This window comes from Cheilinus undulatus, linkage group 16 (genome assembly GCF_018320785.1).
Source record: "Cheilinus undulatus linkage group 16, ASM1832078v1, whole genome shotgun sequence".
Lineage (NCBI taxonomy): Eukaryota > Metazoa > Chordata > Actinopteri > Labriformes > Labridae > Cheilinus > Cheilinus undulatus.
The window spans coordinates 14,931,254-14,952,034 of NC_054880.1; positions in this window are offsets into that span (position 1 = coordinate 14,931,254).

The following is a 20,781-nucleotide window of genomic DNA, read 5'->3' on the forward strand; positions in this document are numbered from 1 at the left end:
TCACCTATCTGACTGTTAAACAGAGAAGTGGTGATTTGTCACACCACAGAACATCTTTCCACCAAAGTCCAGTGTCGGTGTGCTTTTGTGCCTACTTAATGCCAGTGGAAGTTCAGAACTCTTCAGCGATGGAATCAGCAGAGCATTAGTGACTGCTATACACCATATGCCTTTGCAGTCGTTGACCTGCTCTCTGATTATGCGTGGTCTTCACACTTAGTGGCTGAGTTGCTGTTGTTCCTCAAAGTTTCCACTTTCTAATAATATCCCTTAGAGTCTTATTTCAAAGGTGGCATCCATCACAGTACCACACACAAAGTCACTGAGCTCTTCAGGAAAACCTGCTTTGTATCAGAAATGTTTGCAAATGAGGACTGCATGGCAAGGGACTTGATTTTATACATGTGTGTCAATGGGCCCCTGGTGATATGCACTTGCCCTTCAATTCTGACTCAGTACCATCTATGGGTTGCAGTGGATGGGGGAATTGCTATGTGACAACTCCGAAACCCCTAACCCTAACCCTAACCCTAATCCTAAATCAACTCTTGTAATATTGTGCCAGTTCTCTATAATTAAGTGGTATTTTACCAAGTAATTACTTAGAAATAAGATATTCATTTTCTATGCATTGCTTGATAATCCCAAAGTAATGTCTTTATTTTGGGGCACTAAATTAAAGCAAGTCTTTCCTGAATAATTATCAAGTAGTTGTTAGAGTTAGGGTTAGAGGCTTAGTGTAAAATACCGCCTAATTACAATACATTATTACAAGGAATTACTTAATTATTAATACATAATTATCAGGTAAATGCTTCCTTATTACTCAGTAAAATGCTCACTTATCACTAGGTAATTATCACCTTATTCCTGAGAAGTTACTAGATACTACTTAATACCATAAAATTATCAGTTATTTAGAGCACTAGTAGTGCTACCATTTATTCATACTGATATAAGAAAACTGTCTTGCAGCTCGGTTGTCCTTCCATTCAAAGTAATAATGGTGTCCCAGTATCTCTGTCAGGCCCTGCTTGACAGTCTTGTGTATTTGTATGTGTGTGACTTTAAGAGTTCCTAAGGGAATAATTGCACAAAATGATAGTCTGCATTAATGCTGTGTACCTCCTTTAAAACAGCTTGTTCTCCTTCAGCTCATCAATAGCAATTTCCTTGAACACGGAAAGGCAAGAAGGACTCAAACCTTTTTTTGGTACAAAGCACACACACCCATACACAGTCACAAATAAACCATTAGCATTTATCAAGACAGCCTTTGTTGTTCTTAGCAAACTTGATGACAGAAAAAATGGATGATCCCTCCACAGATGCACAACACAAAATGACACAGTCTCAGTCTCCATGGATCCTCGCTGGAGGTACTTCATGATTGGCTGTTATTGTTAAAGACTATGTCACGCAGAAGACTGTTAGCTTTAAGGTGATGAATAGTTAACTAAACAGATATTCATCCACTGGCAGATCCTTTTTCAAGTAAAGGGGTGTACTCGTGATTTTCAGCATTATCAACATTAATAACTGTTTGGTTTGTGCTCTGTTAGTAATGATGTTGTGCTCCTCAAGCATCACTTAGAAATTCATTGATGTCTTTACAGAGATTTTTTGTACTTAAAAATTAAAGACAAATGCCATTTAACTCTGATGTGGCACTACTTCCCAGATGAATATCCAACTAATAGCTCTTTCCTGAAGCTTTCAACTATCTCACTTTTTATCAGTAGATGAAGTGAAATGCAGCTATGGAGAGGCATCTGTTGCATATGTGAAAAACAGCATTAAGGACCTGAATGTCAGCTAGCAAGACTAGCAACTAGCACTCTAGGGGTTGTAAATGGAAAGATGACTGAGTGGATGTCACATTACAGATTGGTTTTATGGAAAACTGATTTAAAAGCCTCTTGTTACTTGCATTTTTCCAAACTGCAGATTACCATAACATAATGAGCACCAACATTTTTTAGCACAGCAAGCAGTGAAGCTCATAAACATTCAACCCCAATTTCAAAAAAGTTGGGGGGCGGTGTAGAATGTAAGCAAAAACAAAATGCAATGACTTGTAAATCTCATAAACCCATATTTTACTCACAACAGAACATAAACAACATAACAGATGTTGAAACTGAGATTTTGATGACAGCAACACATCTTAAAAAAGTAGGGAGGGGGCTATGTTTATCAGTGTGTAGCATCCCCCCAGTCCATAAACATCTCAGAAGTGAGGAGACCAGATGCTGGAGTTTTTGGAGAGGAAAATTGTCCCATTCTCATCTGATATAGGACTCTTAAATCTCTACATACTTTTCAGCATTAAAAATTTCTTTCCAAATATGTAAGCCACCCACACCATAGGAACTAATTCTACCCCATACCATCAGAGATGGAGGCTTTTGAACTGTGTGCTGGTAACAAGTTGGGTGGTCCCTCTCATTTTTAGTCTGCAGGACACAGCGTATGGAGTTTCCAAAAAAATTTTTCATGTTTTGATTCATGTGACCACAGAACAGTTTTCCATTTTGCCTCTGTCCATTTCAAATGAGCTTTGGCCCAGAGAACATCTCACCCTTGTTTACTTCTGAGAGACTCTGCCTCTCTGAAATGCTCCTTCTGTATGTAGTCATGTCACTGACCTGTCACCAATTCTCCTCCAGCTGAGTTTCATTAGTACCACTTAGTTTTCCGGCCTTTTGTTGCCCCATCCCTACTTTTTTGAGATGTGATGCTGCAATCGAATTCAATATGAGCTGCTATTTTTCACTGAATGATAAAACAATGTTAAAAATGAATCAGTTTCAACATCTGATGTGCTGTTTATATTGTGAATAGAATGTGGTTTTATGAGATTTGCATATCATTGCATTCTGTTTATTGTGTCATTTTACACAGAACCCCAACTTTTTTAAAATTGGAGCTGTATTTAAAAAACTTTAATAGGAGGAATTACCATATCTTCTTAAATATAGGAATGGGTTCTTATTCTAAAACACACCTGAAAATCCAGTATACTGCATGTTGGCAATAGATGTAATGGCTTATCTGTATAGCAAGTGTGCCACTCATGACTGAGGCCAGATGTTGCCCACAGCTGCAGTGCCAAAGGGACACACCATGGCGAGACAAGGTCATCATCCAGAACAAAGTGGTGCAAAAGTAGGTCAAGTTAATCGTCAACTGTGACTTTTTATGATAATTGTTATTAATGACGGAACTTATCTGCATGAGATGGCCATCAAAGATCAATAAACTAATGGACAGTCTGTGCCTGCTCTTGAACCGGAGGACACATACTCTGCAGGTGTGATCAGAGAGAGAGAGGGAGAGAAATAGAGCGAAGAGGTTGTGTTGGTATAAAAAAGAAAGAAAGCAGGATAGAACATGTCACTGTGTGAATTAAGAAAGGAGAGATGTATATGTGCTAACACTGCCACAGGTGTGCCATTCTTCTGCGGGAAACACTGAAATTTGTTTCTCTGTAGTCAGCCTTCATTGCACCCTGTTGGTCATCTTCATGAACTTAAAAATGAACATAACCAGCTTTTTGCAGCACAATAAATTATTCTTGTCCTCAATGTGAAAACTAAAAACAACAACTGACTCAGAGACAACCAGCATGCACCTGCATATGCTCATATGATTTCTGTGATCATAGCATGATAGCTTTTTAGAATTATGTGTAAAACAACTTCTGATGTTTTTTCTTACTTAACCACAATTAAGAGAAGCTATGACACTGACATTTTGGTCTATACCTACTGGTCAGTAATCTTCTAGTTACTAAATTAAGTATGTCAACTTCTAAATAGAAACAAGATCACATTCAGGTGTTTTTTTGTGTTGGGTGTAGTTTACTTTTATTTTCAGAGAGGACTTTTCTCAGAATTTCAAATGAACTGAAAGCAAGTGGGTTTGGAGGGGGACTCATTGTTATTACTATAGTATTTTATTGTCACTCTAGTCACGTGACAGTGTGCATTAACAGAAAATTGGAAGCACAGTAGTCACATTTAAACAGTAATTAACTGCCTAATTAGTAAAAACTGCAGTAGCCGTGCTGATCTGCATGATGAACTACATTAGCTGAGACAGCAGAGTCACCGCACACTGTTTTTAATGGATTTTTGAAAACAACAAGAGCACACTACAAGGAGGTAGAGCAAAGCTGCAGCAGAGCGGCAAAATGAAGACTTTCATTAGCAATAATGATAATAGGAAAAACAGTTCAATGACAGCAGCTGTTATCCTCTAAATCCTTTAAACAAACACTCACAGGAGGTTTTGATGATAGGAAAGCACTTGAGGAAAGCAGAGAGGGAGCATAAGTGAGGTATGTGGGGTCCTTTTTGAAGACCCATGGTGGTGTTGGGCACATGTGAAACCTCACTAATGGTATTCAGTGGAGGGATCAGCCACAGCAGGACCCCCTGCTACTGCGTGTGTCTCTTTTCAACCTGTCGTCCTGGCTCACTCATGAATAATTTATGATATATGCGTAAAAAATCAGGTCTTCAGAATCACAGATTAATACACCAGGGGCTGAGGGTGATATGAGACGGTGAAAAAAGAGGAGAGAGCAAGGAGCGAGGACCTGATCATCCACCTGTGTGCCGCTTTTGATAAGTGCATGTTACTATCTTTGGATCAACTTACTACAGCTACAGATGTTTTTGTGACCATTAATATAGCCTGTGCTAAAATATTGTGAAATAATGACTTCATAAAATCAGAGTACAGTAAATCTCTGTCTGGGTTTGTTGTTCTTAGCTCTGTGTTCACAATAATCAGCTGATGTGTCCTTGATGTCTCAAAGTCCCTTTTTTGTGTCCAAGTATACAATAGATAAAAGTCAGTTGATTTTAAAAAATGACAAATCCAACTTTTTAATGCCGAAGCCAGTCGCTCATGCTGGCTGACTTGTTAACATTGCACACCCAAATGAACATCAACCCATGATGCAGCAGTTATATCCTCTGGCCCAATCTCACAGGCCAAGCAAGGTTGGTCCCGGTTGGCACTTGGATGGGAAAACGCCTTGGAGTATCGGCCACTGTCAGCTTGTCATCTTTTAACCAGTCATAGCCTTTTGAATCTGAGCTCTGCACAAGTGGATTTGGAGATTTTCTGCCATTCTTCTTTGCAAATCCTCTCTAGCTCAGTCAGACTGGATGGGGAATTTTAGTTGACAGCCATTTTCAGGACTCTCCACAGATGTTTGATAGGGTTAAAGTCAGGGCCTGGCTGGGCCACCCTAGGACACTCAGAAATGTCCCTAGTCCACTCCTGTGTTGGCTTGGCTTTGTGCTTAGAGTCATTGTCATGTTGGAAGATGAACCTTCCGGCCAGTCTGAGTTCCTAAACTCTGCAGAACAGGTTATCATTGGGAATATCTCTACTTTGTTTCATTCAGCTTTCCTCCAACCCTAACCAGCCTCCCAGTCCCTGCTGCAGAAAAGCACCCCCACAGCATGATGCTGCCACCAACATGCTTCACTGTTTGGATGGTATTGGACAGGTGATGTGCAATGCCTGGTTTCCTCCAGACATGACGTTTATAACTGAGGCCAAACTGTTCAATCTTGGTTTTGTCAGACAAGAGAATCTTTTTCTCAGTCTGAGAGTCCTTCAGGTGCTTTTTTTGCAAACTCCAAGTGGTCTTACATGAGATTTCCACTTCAAGTATCAGTCGCTGTAAGCTTGTGAGCGACTTAACCAGCAGGTTGGGGGTTAGAGGACCACCCTACATAGAAACCGTTGGCATCAGTTTGTGAAAGTCTACTCACTCATCTAAAACAGAAGTGGTACTACATTAACACTGACTCCTCATTCTTGCTATAATTTTGCAAACCATTGGTTCCCTTTGTCTTGGGGTTCAGTAATGACATTCCAAGTGTGTTCACATCTCATTATTCAATCTTTTTCTACCTTAATACTTGTCTGTCAGCTCCAGTTAGTTTTTAGCTAGCTGTGTTCAGACACCTCAGTAGCTAATTTTTCTTGAGTAAAGTTTTATCAGGACCGATGCATCTAATTGCTGGAGCAGCAAGAACAGAACTTCAGTCGTAATTTACTAAACTTTCCCTTAAAACAAGTCTGTCAACTTGTTTTACGCTTACATGGGTTTGTGTGTGTACAGTTCTTTTCACAAGCTTGTTTGTAAAACTGTTTAAATCAGTGAATAATAAAAGAACTGACTCAAGTTTGGCTGCTTTACGAAGAGTCCAGACCACTTCTCTTCTCACCCTGCTCTCTCTTCCTTGGATCCTAAGGCCTGCTGAATAAATCAACACATTGACTTTCATGGCAAAAACGGCAACTCTGCTTTTTTGAAAGTGGGCTGAGGGTAAATTCCATGACAGCTGTGTATTTTTTTTAACCCCGTCTCATGCAGCTCTTGCTCTCTCTCCTGGCCTGATCATCATGCCGTCTGTGGTGCCATTAGCAGGGAGAGGCTGCTTGCACACTTCCATTGATGTGAGTTGGATGTGAACAAGATTTGAGGAAGTTTCTTTCTGTTTTTTTTCCTCTTTTACAACATTTTCATTCATTGAGGTAACAGCTGGTTGGCACTGCCACGGATCCTCTTTCAGTAGGGACTTAAAGAGGAGATTAAAGTTAGTTGGCCCCCTGTGATTGTACTATGTGATATCCTCACTATTCCTTGTTAATTAATGCTTGTGCTAATTGTTTTGTTTGCCGTGTAATTAAGCTGAAAAGTGGGTGCAAACGCTCTCAACAACCTGCTTGTTAAACTAAAGCCATTTAAGTAAAAATGCTTTGTTTTTGGCTTTAAGGAGCATCACTACACTGCAACTAAATGAGGTGTTTGAATCAATAAGACACCTTCCCCCAAAGCTACAGAATCCATACACAGGAAATGGGGAATATGAGAATGAATGTATTTAAGCTGCTGGTACTGGTGTGTGTTACCTCAACTGTGAGGGAAGTTCATTGAATTTAATGAAGCTTCTGTTGTTTGTCACCCTCCTTAGTGTGCTGAGAAACTGAATGAACAGAATAGGAGAGTGCAGCACATCTGTTCAGGAGGAGATGGCAGCGTAAACAAACCTCTGACTAATTGATCCTTACTACAATGTTATGATAATTTTAGGATTTGTGGTGCTTTGTGTCCCTGCTTCTGCTTTTCCAAAATTTGTTCATTGTTTCACAAGGGTTGAGATTTGAATTTTAGTGGTTGGAGAGGCACTGCAATGTGCAACAGTTCACATGTTGCTGCAGTATTCAAATACACTACTTTTGTAGCTGTAACGGCCTTCACCCTTCCACAGAAAATGCCTCCCCTGCATCACAGTCAAGTGTGTTCATGCTTTACACCACTCCATCTGACGCTTGGCATTGAACTTGGTGATGTGATGCTTGCATGCAACTGCTCAGCCATGGAAATCAATTCCATGAAGGTCCCACTGCACAGTTTTTGTGCTTACATTAATACAAGTGGAAGTGGAACTCATGGCATTGGGGACTTTTTTTGCACCATGGGCCTTAGCAGTTGACCCCGATCTGTGATTTTACAAGGTCACTGCTTTGTGGCTGAGTTGCTGTTGTTCCTAAACGCTTCCACTTTCTAGCAATATCACTTACAGCTGACTGTGGACTGTTTTTACCTTTTAAACTTGTGATTTTGACTTTCTATCTGATTTATTTACCTTTTGCAAACATTATTTTGCCTTTAAATTTATGTTGTGACCTTTTGAACTAATAAGTTTTAGTTTTTATCTCAGTCTTTGAGCCTTTAAACTTGTAATTTTTACTTTTTCCATCTCAGAGTGATTAATTATCAGTGTTATTCATATTTTTTCATATTTTACTAATGGTAAAAAATGAGGTTGACAGTTTATGTTAAAATATTGAGCTTGTTAGGCTCTTAGGTAAGGTCTAAATTCAGAATTCGTGATTGACTGTAAAAATCCTGGCCTAAATAGTCCGGCCCTCAGGACTTCTCATCGGAGCAGATCTGACCCCAGACTCAATATGAGTTTGACACCCCTGATCTAGGGTATGCATTAGGCTTGCATTTCAAGCACTTTCTGTCAGTGATTTAGGGAACTTCATGAAAGTTTTCCAACAACTCCAACCATTTCCAGCTGCCTGTTGGATCAGAGGGTTGCAGGACTGTATAGTTAACAGATCAACTTCCTTTTATGTTGCAGTCAGTTTAACACCAACACAAAGTCAGCGTTTCCCTCATTTTCCGTAAATCTGACCACTGGAGGACTTCTTCATTGGGTCAGCTAGCTTCAAAACAAGCACGGCAACAAATTAGTAAATTAAAAATGTCTACATTTCTCCTCCTGCCCCCCTTGTGACCCTTGTTGTTTAGATTCATGTTTCCTTGACAGGCCTTCTCTCCTCTCTGCAACAACAGACTGACAGGGCATCAATCATATCTCCCCAGCTGAACACCACAGCACAGAATACCCACTGAGATGCCAAATGATCGATATTCAGAATGAATTCCTGCTTCCTCTTCCTACTTGGGAGAGGACATATACAAACACTCAGGCGTTTGTAGGTGCACATAGTTAGAAACAGCACTGCTAAGGAGGCAGTGGTCATGTCAATGTGCTGCAGGCAGGGGGCAGTGAGCAGAACCTCCTGTGGCGGTGAAACCTTTAAGTGTCATTGGCTTCTTCTGTTGCAGGCAGCACCTGCCTGCTGCCATTCAGCACCTTACACAAAAAAGTTTGTCCTTTATGTCCAGTTATGTACAGGTTGCATATATTACAGATTGGGTGTGGTGGAGATAGTTATATGTACACGTATAAACACATATATACATACACACACACACACACACACATATATATATATATATATATATATATATATATATATATATATATATATATAATATAGGGCTGTCAAAATCATCATAATTAATCTGATTAAAAATTTTAACTCACTTAACCCATCTACAGCGCAGAATGACTCAAAATCCCTGTAATGTCTCTGGCAGCGCATTTCAGCCAGTTTGTCCAGGTAGAGTTACCATGGAGCATACCTCCAAGCATGCGCAAATGGGCCGTTGATCTGGTAGTGACCAACCAACTTGATATGGAAGACGCTAAACAGCATATTGGCCCTCTCAATGGGAAATCTGAGTTAAAAAAAAAAAAAACAAGATGGAACAGTTGACCGACATAAAGTATTGTGCACATTCTGCTGGACGGAGTTTTATTTTCACCGAAGCACTTCCAGCTTAAAATACCACATTAACGCGAAGCGTACATTCGTCGGGGATTCTGCTATTCGGCTAATGTGTCGCCAAGCTTGATGTCTTCCAGAGGCGTGGCACCCTTCCCAGTTTCAGGCTCAGATTGAACAGATGTCCAATGATCCCACTCAGCTGGTCTATGCAGCACCTGAGGAGCCTGGAACTGAGGCCGTAAGGAGGCCAATGTTTTATTGTCTCTGGTGGCACATGTGACATACTGGATGAATTTGGGCAGAGTGGAGGACAGAGAGGCATGAATAAAGTCCCCGGAGATCATTAAGAGGATCTGAGGGTTCTGAGTCTGCAGCCTGTTCACTGTGCTGCTAATGACGTCGCAGGCTGCAGAGGGAGGAATGTACACAGCCACCACTATGGCGTGTGAGAACTCCCATGGCAGATAGTATGGCCTCAAACTAACAGCAGACAGCTCAATGTCCGGGCAGCAGTGCTGCTCTTTGATAGTAATGTTTTCCCTGTAGTTATACCGTCTATCATTCACAAACACTGCCAGCCCCCCTCCTTTTCTCTTACCGCTCCTCTCTGTCCGGTCTCCCTATGAGGGAGAATCCATCCAGCCCTACGGTCGCATGTGTGTACTGCGTGCTAAGCCATGTTTCTGTAAACAACAGCATGCTGCACCGCTGGAACTCCTGATAATGCCGGGTCAACGCCTCCAGCTCGCCCATCTTACTGGAGAGAGATCTTACATTCCCCATGATGACGGACGGGAGAGTCGGTCAATGAGCTCTCCTCCTTCTCCATCCTTCTCCTTAACTCGAGGGGGACCTCAGGTTGCTCTTCCGGCTGCACAGCTGTGTTGCGTAGGGCCAACAGCTGGTCCTTACTGTAAACAATGGGAGCCATTGCCACTCACTGACCCACAGATGCGGAGAAAAAGTTGTAGGAGTTGCAAAAGTCTTGAAAAGAAAAAACACAAAAGGCACCGTGCTTGGTGTCTCTGGTGTTTACAAACACAAAACAAAGTAGAGAAAAAAGCCGTACAATAAACAGGATTAAAATAGGAAAACTCCAGAGAGTCCTCAGAGCTGCTGTAAGAGGCTGCTGGTCAATCAGTGCCATCTTACTAGATGAATTATTAGAAGAAATGAATAGAAGTATTTTTCTTTGCCAGAGGCTCTTCCTGCCTGGTTGTGATTAGTGACTTAATAACTTCCACAAAAATAACGACGGGAAAATCCAAACTGACCAAACAAAACACACATCTGGGATCCTCAAAGCATGCAGGCTAGCCGTAGTGCTTCAAGCCGTCACGCAAACAAGAACTTTCATGGTCAAACTGGTATTTTCATTCATGTGATTCAACACTTTTTCCCAGTCTGAAAACTTCAATAGTTCCTTCCTCTTCATGAAGGGTCTCTGTTATTGAAATGAACTCTCTTTCACCCCTCCGCTGTCACCATTCAGTTTTTGAAAAACCAATCGACAAAAGCTATCAGCACCCCACTATTCCTTCCCCTCGCATGGTCGTGCAGGAGCTGAATTTTCTACAGAGAAGCTGATCGTCGCTTCGTAACAGACCTTCAGTTTACTCCTGCAAAGTGATGTCTGCTTTAAATCTCTGTTCAGCTCTTTTCTTGTACCCAGCACCAACGCAGAAAAGATTTCAGTATGAGATATGTGAGTGAGGAAGTGTCATGTCTGAAAGTTTCTAAAAGTTTTTCAGCTTTGGTTGAACTATCCACCTGAACAAATCCTACAGACAAAAAACAACAGAAACTTATTTTTGAAGTCTAACCTGGGGAAAAACATCACCAAAATCATCACTTTCATGTCAGGATTTTTCCATCTTCCCCTTTTGACAAAGATATTTCAGAGACGAAGTCATGAAAACAGTCTTGAACCTTAGAAAAGAAGATGCTTGCCTCACACTGTTTCCTTACTATTCATTTCAGTACACATGACAGCCATCATGCTCATAAGTATAGCCAGAAATGCTACCACTGATATACACTCAAATAAAATACAAACCTCTATATTTAAATGTAAAAATACAGAGCTAACTTTCCATTTGTTAATTAATTCATTTTTTTAGGCCTCAATTAGCCAATAAAAGTCATAATTATGGTAATAGGTAACATGGTGCCTAATGTTGTTTGCATTTTTTTTTAGCAATGTGAGCTTCGCCTATGTGCTCTATCTGAACAGCTGTTTGGGTCTGAAAGCTTCATCGGAGTAAACAGAATGTTTCTAAGCTAAACTAGTCATTTCAGCTCAATTTTCCACTTTATCAGATGACACAAGCTTTTCATAAAGTAAACATGCTGTCTTGACATAAAGTTGTCTAATTATTATATTTGAGTCATGTTGCTAACAAACTAACAAACTAACTAACTAACTAACACACTTAACAAACCCACCCGATCACATGACCCCCTTGGCGGAGGTAATAAAGACCAGTGTTAATCACCATGAGCACGGTATTTACGGTATTTATGATAGCTCTGTTACAGTGACGACATAAACCCTCCCTCTAACAGGTAGACCCGACGTTGCTGGGGTTGGAAAGGGCTAGAAGGAGGGGTAGGGGTGGAGGAGAGTCAAAAGAGGAGAGGGACATAAGAAACAACAAAACACCAAATGAAAGACAAATTTAGACCAGTTGTATGGCATTTAGATTCAATCAAACTGTCCTTGTAAGGATTATAGAAGTAAGAATGATGTTAATAGAGATGAGGTAATTGCAAAATAGTGCCAGATGCTTTCTGGGTAAAAGATAAAATGCTTTAAAAAGTTTCAATAGTATTCAATCGGGCCAATGTTGATTTTTTGGCCCATTTTGACTTTTAACTTGCTAAATTTTACAAAGAAACTATACCCATCTGTGTCACCTAGCTTCTCCAAACACATTATCTTGAAGGGGCAACAGTCACTGCGATCACTGGAGGCTAATGTCACTTCTGTTGCCAAGTGAAAATATAGAAATATCCCTTTGAGATGGTTTATAGTATGTACTTGTACTCATACTTAGATTTTTTTATTTTTTTTTATTTTAATTTAGGTTACCAGGGGCTTTAAACTGATGTGACAGTACATCCCTACTTTCAGCTACTGTGACTGATACTGATACACAGCAGTTTTGTAGATAATTTAGATAATTATGATTATGAGGAAATGAAACATTGTTGTTGCAGGTGCAGAATGTCAGAGTTAGAACAAGTTTAAATATTAATGTTGTGATATCATCTCTTGACTGAATTAACAGATAAACTGTTGTTGAAACTAACTCTTTGCTAACAGGTAAATAGTTAAGTTGGACTTAATTTTTGAAATCCTTCTTCAAATAAGTACCAGAGTATCAGTAGTGTTGTATTAGAAAAATATCTAGAAAATCCAGCTGTGTTATAAATGAAAAATGAATAAGTAGTTATACAGGCAGAATGACCGTGCTTACCCATTTTGTACTATCACTACTCCTTATTTGTACTAATGTGCATCAGTTAAGATTCTTTTAACAGTGGATGATTTTTAGTAATCTTTAGTTCCTGCAGAGTTTTAACCTCCAACAGTACATACTTTTAATAATCCCAGTCACACATTAAGTTAACCTATGAATGTTATCAGGTAGGAGGGTAAAATCAAAGACATAAAGGGAAGAAACAGAAACTTGAAAATTTTACTCCGCCCCTTCCCTCTGGAACTCACTCCCTAACCATTTCCAAGACTGTACGGACTCCTCCACATTCAAATCCCTGCTCATAACTCACATTTTTAAACCGGCTTTTAATGTTTAATTCTGTTGTCTTGTCTTTTGCTGCTTGATTATCTGCTTGTTTGATTGCTTGTTGTTTGCTTGTTGACTGTTTAGCTGTTATAGGGTCTTTTGATTTCTTTGGTATGTCATGTCTTTTAACTTTTGTACAGTGTCTTTGAGTTTTGAAAAGCGCTTTATAAATAGAATGTATTATTATTATTATTATTATTATTATTATTTTGGTTACCACTGATAAGCATGACTTTTCCTCCCTTATTCCTGCTCCCTCTTTCTCTCTCTTCCTCAGCTTCCTCTTCACCACCCAAGGCACCAGAGATCATCTCTGCTTCGGTCCTTTGATCATAACAAACCACATCTGGAATAATTCCCATGTGAGGAAGCCAGAGTGATGGCTTCGTCTCTGAAGAATTTGCTGAGTAAATGCCACTCTGGGCACATGTATACACATACATAGACATACATGAACCCGCTCAGACTTCACCTCTCTTTCACCTTCTTTAATAACAACCGCAGAACATGACAGTGTTAGAAATGCTCCACACTACGAGCTGGTGGAATAATCTAGGCCGTGCAAACGGACGCGATGAAGTCGATCATCGCTGCCGGCTGCAGGAGGAAAGTTTGTCTTAAGAAGGTTTTGGTCCAGAGCCAAGGACCATTTAAACCATGAGGATCAGAGGAAGGCCAGTACCCAGCAGGATCAAGAGGATTGAGAATTGAATGAAGGGCAAGTAAACACATAAACTCACCACTGTGATAGAAATGGAAAGATGCTGAAGATGCTGTTGTTTGAGATTCCTGCTAAAAGCAGGAGCATAGTAGAACCAGCAATGACAGATTATTGTTCTTGTGTTAAATATTCAATTAGGAAAAAGGAAGCCAATTTTACATAGATCACAACTAGCAAAATGTTTTGGAGGCCTGTCATCTCTTTCTTCACCTGCTGTCTCATCTTAATAGGCTTTTAGTCCCTTGTTTAAATGTATGTTTTATTAGTGAAAAAAAAATCCCAAAATACCTACTTTCTCCTTAATTGCACACAATTTAAGCATGCATTAATCCAGCTACCTAATTTATTTACATGATAATGCAGTCCTAGGATATGAAGATATGGAAGGGATTATTGACGTAAAATATTTTCAGTTGTCATGCTCTATTTTGATGCCGTGTCACACACTGTGGACCTGTTTTTACATCCAAATAAATTAAATTCATGCACAATTGATGCACACCTGCTGTCATTAAACCTATATGCAAATGATCTAAGTTGGAGAAAAAACTTTTGTGATTGCATGTTGACACTTAACACCTAGTCCTGCTGCTAAGTGCTTCCTGTAATCACTCCTTTTCAGACACAGTCTGATCATCAGTAGTGTGTAGGCCTACATGGTTTACCTCTCACCATCTGCTGATCTTTTGTCCTTCTGTCTCCCTTCATCATCTGCAGCTGTCTGTCTGAACGTAACTACTCATTTAATCCTATACTGATCGTCAATGACATGCTGCTTCAGTAATGTCAAAATCGACTTCTCTAAGTTTCTCTGCTCTGTTTTTCTTACTCACATGCAGTTTTGAAGCAATCAGAGGACACGCCCGCCAGTGTGGAGAGATTGAGAGAAGGGATGGGAGCTGTGGCAGTAAGAGGAACACGGAGAGTTGAAGCAACTGCACTCCAGTTCCCAGCCCCAGTGCTTAAAGACTGAGACTGAGCAAGCGTAACTGTGGTCAGAATCCCCCAGGTTCTTTTTCTGGGTGATGGAGCTCAGACCTACATCTCCAGCCATTTAGGATGCTCCACCTGCAGACTGATGGTAAAGATCCTCAGAACAGACAGACATGCATACTCACACAGAGTACACATAACAAAGTCAGTACACACTCAAACAACAAAGGCAACACACACAAGACAGCCAAGGCCAGACTAATGCAGGTGGAATTGTTGCCATGTTCAACATTACCGGTTAGCATCATTTTTTAACAACAACACAAAGAAGCTGAATGGAATGCACTCTGCAGGTATTTGATCATTAAAAAAATTAGAGATTTTGACCTGATGATCCTATTAGCATGAATAAAATGCAAGAAGAGAGCTCGAAAACAGTGTCTGGTTTATGCAGGACATGAGTAAATAAAAGAACAGCAAATAAAAACATAAAAAAGTATTGAAATTAATGACAAAAGTTGGAAGATAATGAGCACAAACACCCACTGATAAGTAAAGCCTCATGTTATATTCATTCAACTAAAATGTATCCAAAAGAGGAGAAAGTCCAAAATATTTACACCCACAGAAAAATCTATGTCTTTTCCTAAATGCTAAGTACAGTCTGTTTTCTTCTTCTGATGTAAAATTCTTGATTTCTGCTTCTTGACAAGGCCGGATAAACTCCTGTGGTGCTTCATGACTTTATGATTCTTCTGGAACTTTTCAGGAAGCGCTGCAGAGAGGAAGCTGGAGTGTGGGCGTGCTGGTAGACGTCTCTCAGCCTGGGCAGTAAGTACTGTCAATGAAGTGTTATTATATATGAAGACAAGGCTATAGCATAAGCTGTGGTATACTGTACAGCCCGCTTTTTTTCTGTTGCATCAGCCAGCGTAGGCTGTCCTCTCTCGTCTCGCTCTGTGTTTATGCAACTGGTTATCAGATATGAGCCAGCCTCCTTATCATATTATGTCTCCAGGCTGTGAGTGGGTTCGCTGAAACTTTCCCCAAACTATATGATTGAAATGGAACAGAAACTTTTAGTCCTCAAGACTGGTTGCCCGCCGCATGAACCCAAAATTCTCAAATCCCATTTCTGCACTGTGGAGAAACGGGGAAAATGGAGGGAAGGGGGATGAGCATTGGGAGGATTGGGGGGAAGAAAAGATGTTGGGGGCGGAAAGAGAGAGAAGGGAGGTTTGCATGCTCAGTTGTCTTAGTAGATAAGAAAAAAGCGCTATAGCTTGAAATCTCCCTGGATGTGCTTTCAACAAGGTGTATAAGCAGATATAAATATATGAATGGGAGCAGCCTGCACATTTATTAAAGAGGGGATCCGCCACGTTTCCGCGAAGAGGATGACACCCTGAGGGGTAATGAATGCCATAGTGATTCATCTGTTTTACTTGTGTGTCTGCTTATGTGTGTCTTTGGTATGACTCTTCAAGACATGCACATCTGTGAGCTGTCATGCAATTTGTGTGTCAGTTGGAAGAGGGCCAGATGTTTTGCTGTGTTCATGCAATCTGTCGAGTCGATTTTTAAATGTACAGAGCGCGATCATAAATCACAGATCATTTAGGTGCACTTTAAACTTTCATTAATACCCAGCATTCATAGGTAAACAAAGTCAATTGCATTATTTCTGGGTTACTGAGAGTCTTCTCTCTCTTTTGTCTCTCCATTATATTCCCAGTTCCTCCCCTCCTCCGCTTCACAAAGGTTTTCATTTTCCTTTCACACCCTGCCAATAGGCTCTTATATAATTCATAAACTCCATATTGTTTTTTGGTTGATGCAGAATACATGTTTCCCCCTATAGTATTACCTATAACCTGCATACACTTTTCCCTCAAAAGCCTCATCTACAATTTAGCAGGGCTAAACTGCAGGATTACAGTAGGTTACTGCATTCATAATTCATTCTCATTACACTTTAATGTCATCATGAAGCCTGTGCTCTGCCTATATCGTCAATATAGGCGAGAGAAGGGGGATGGTGTGACAAAGGTTTTTTTTCTATCTGCTGTTCTTGTTTTGGCAGTATTTATCTGCAATCCTAGACTCTTCTGTGTGAAATCTTTCATTACCTCTGAGGCTTCCTTCTCCCTTTTTTGAGTCAAGAATACAAATTTAGAATCAATTTCAGTCCAAATTCAGAATAAAGAGTTGACTACTCAAAAAAAATATTATTTCTTCTAATAAATAGTCCTTATTGGAGTGTTAACTCACTAAATAACTGGGTGGACAGATAAAAGAAAAATCTCTGGATTTCAGATTTAATTAAAAAGAATTAAATCACTGATACACTTCAGTATAAAAGGTAGATATCAAGAATTTTTAGTTCTAATTTGAAAGAAATACATGTTCAGGAAATTTTCTTTGGCTGTTCAATGGTTGGATAAATAGCTCTTTCCAGACATACAAAATTATTTTAACCATTTGGTTGCAATTGTAGAAACTAAAGAAATGAAGAGTGAATACAGTGTCTATAAAAAGTATTCACCCCCTTGGATATTTTACCCTTTTATTGATTTTATAAATCAGTCATGGTCAATATAATTTTGCCTAATTGGCACAAAATAATAATAATAATAAAAAAACCCTCTTTAATGTTTAAGTGAAAACAGATTACTACAAATAATATCGATTAAACAAAAATATGAGAAGTAAATAAGTGACTACCTGAATTCAACAGAGGTCCAGCCAATTGGTGCTACCAGTCCCACAGTTAGTGAAATGGGGATTACCTGAGTGCAGTTTATATGTCTCAAGTGATTTTAGTATGAAGACACCTGTGTCTGGACAGTCCAGTATTGGTCAATGCCACTCTGTCAATCAGTATCAATCAGTCAATCAGTATTCCTGGCTACCATTACACCGTGAAGACAAAATAACACTCCAAGCAACTCAGAGAAAAGTGTTTTGAAAAGTATAAGTCAGGGGATGAATACAAAAAAATATCCAAGGCATTGAATATCTCCCTCAGTGCAGTTAAAACCATCATCAAGAAATGAAAGGAATATGGCACATGTGTAAATCTGCCTAGATCAGACCGTCCTCACAAACTGTTGTCTCGGTTCTTCACCAGTCAGGACTCTGTTGGAGAGTATTAAAGCCACTGTTAAAGAAACTCAGATTAAATCTCGCCAGAGACTCCATGGTTAAGTGGAAGAAAGTTATATTCTCTAAGACCATAATGGTGTTTTTAGCCAGAGTATCTATTTTCAGACTCTATTTTTGGTGGACACCAAACACTGTACAACCCTAACCCCAAATCCTGACCTGTAAGGGTGTTTTTTGTTATTTGAAACAAAGCCCTATGAGACCCTTCCCATCTGGTAAAAAACAATCATAGTGGGTGAACAAAATATTTTAAAACGTCTCTTTTTTTCTGATAACATAGAACTACAGGACAAACCCAAATCCGAAATATAAATACCCAAATACCTAACAACACTTGCTCATCATTCCTAAGGAGAGCACCATAAGTCAAACTCACCGTCAACGCATCTTTAGTTCATGTGTTACTTACAATAATAATATATAGATATACGCTCACTATCCATTCATGTGCAACAAATCATATTCATATATTGCATGCCATCTTACCGCAACATAATCTGCCAATTTATTGTTTCAAAATGTGTTAAAGAATCAACTGACCACATAATATGATATGAAGAGATTTTGAGGCTTTTTAAGATTCCTTGATAATGCATTTTTTCTTGTACCTGAATCTGTTTTGGTGCTATTTTTAACCACTTGCTTACATTCAAAATGCATAATCATTTAAAGTAATTTTAAAAATTCACCTCACATTTGATGCACACCTATAATGACTACATATATCCTGAGGTCTCCTGGAGCATGAAGCCTGAGGCAGTTATCCACCTTTGCCTGATGATAAACCACCTATGCTGATCTGCAGAGGAGCAGATAATTAGTTGCTGGAGGAAAAGAAGAAACCACATTTGAAATATGATTGCCAGAGAAACACAACTGCGACTGTCAGCTACTGCAGGCTTATGTTCATGTGACAAACTCTTGTTGGGGCCAAACAAATAGTGGCTGTAGTCCTCTAATAGAAAAATACAAAACTGTGTCAAGTACTTAGAGCTAAAACTTCATTAAGTCAGTAGAGAATGAATATCCTTACAAAATGTCTCTTTGTGACACAGGAAAATGCATCTATCTTCCTGTTTGCTAGTTGTAAAAGGCATTGATAATTTTGTCATTCTACCAGCAGAGACATGAGATCAGATAGAGCCTAGGTAGAAGCATGGTATGGCAAACTAAAGTTGTTTTTTTAAGCTTGCAGGTCAGTGTTAAGGGACCAGGTAGAGATGACGCAGGTAAGCTAGTGTAGGATGCACAACACAAAACATGACATATAACATGCAATCTACTGTCTAAGTTCATGAATGAATTCAGTTTATTGTGTGGTTTTTGGTTGGAACAAAGATCGACCAGTAAATTGAGAGTTTTGCCCTCGGCTCCCTCTTCACCATGATGGTATTGTACGGTACAACGCCTACAATACTGCTGATTCTGCACCAATCTGCCTGTCGATCTCATGGTCTGTTCTATCCTCACTCATGAACAAGACCCAGAGAACGTCTTCACATGGAGGGAGCAATCCAATGTTTTCTGGCAGAGAACCATAACCTCGGACTTGGCAGTCCTGGCAGAGGCCCACTAGCACCAGGAACATGTCAGACTTTGTGCCTGGGATGCGGACACAACTCTCACATTGGTTGCACAGGAACCTGATGGCTCACCCAAGCAACCCATGGATCCCATGGAAAAATGTGTGCTGAAACAAGCCGTTCTCTGATTTTCCCCTAATGTTGTCAATTGGGGGAGTTAGCTCCACCCCCATGTTCAGTTGGCCCTTCCCGTTTGGAAGAAAGTCCTGCCCTCCTATCCTGAGCTTGGATCAGGAAAGCCATTTCCTGAGAGGGGCTTGGTCAGGGGAGGGGTCAGACAGCTCATTAACATTTAAAGCCACAGAAACAGCTCGTTCTGAGCAGGGCTGAAACAAAGGGGTAAAAATCCAGTACTGGACTTTTTTTCTGCAACAATCTTCACAGGCATGTTTTGGGGACCTCTGAGACCAATATAAACTTGTCTCAAAGGGGTAAAATACGTGACCTGTAATGCTTTTTGAACTTTTGAATTGTAGACATAAATATACTAAATCTACAATTAAATAACACCAGTTAAAGGTTGTGATCATTAGTGAACTTATCCGAGCCATGAGGCTCTAGAGCTGAAAATGACTCCCACTCTGGCTCTGGGTGACATCCTGAAATGATAGCAGTTTGTGAAGGCTAACACATCAAAACTTTGTGGTCAGGATTAAAAGCAAAGTTTGACTGGTTAGGTAAGTGACCTTCAGGCTACATGTAAATGAATTAACAGTGACAATGGGTCAGAGAGGACATTAATCCTGGACACACATCTACCCCAACCACCTTGTGATAATTTCATCAGAATAACTGTAACCATGGGCCTGTCTTATGACAAATATGAGGGATTCATCTGTTAATGATAACAGAATGCTCAGCCAGCTGAAGGTATAGGACCCTTATTTGTCCTATTTGACAACTTGTAACAATTTATTGACCCAAAATATGTTGCATTACTCCTTAGGTATTGGATATATAACTAAGGGCATTTCATTCATTATTTGCACATGTTCCAACATGAGTCACTGGTTTACAGTAACTGCTATACTGCTGTCAAATACTCTACATTAGACGCCCGGCTGTGTGCATTTCAGAGTTAAGTATTTGCTTGAGTTTACAAACTCTGACTGCCAGACTCTGTGAAAACGTTGTCATGACAGGCTAGTAGACACATTTTTGTTCAACTGACTCGCTGTTAAAAATAAATACTTAGGAAAGCTGCTGTAAACAGGAACATTGTGTTCTTCTGTGACATTGTTATACCTCTGTACAGTATGTCTACTGTGACAACCTCCTCTTACAGTTTACATTCTCTTGTCATATAACTTAATCTGTTGTGACATAACTGATCTCCCTCCCACGTCGACCTTCTCTGAGTTTCCTTCTGAGTGACGAGAGGATGGATGTC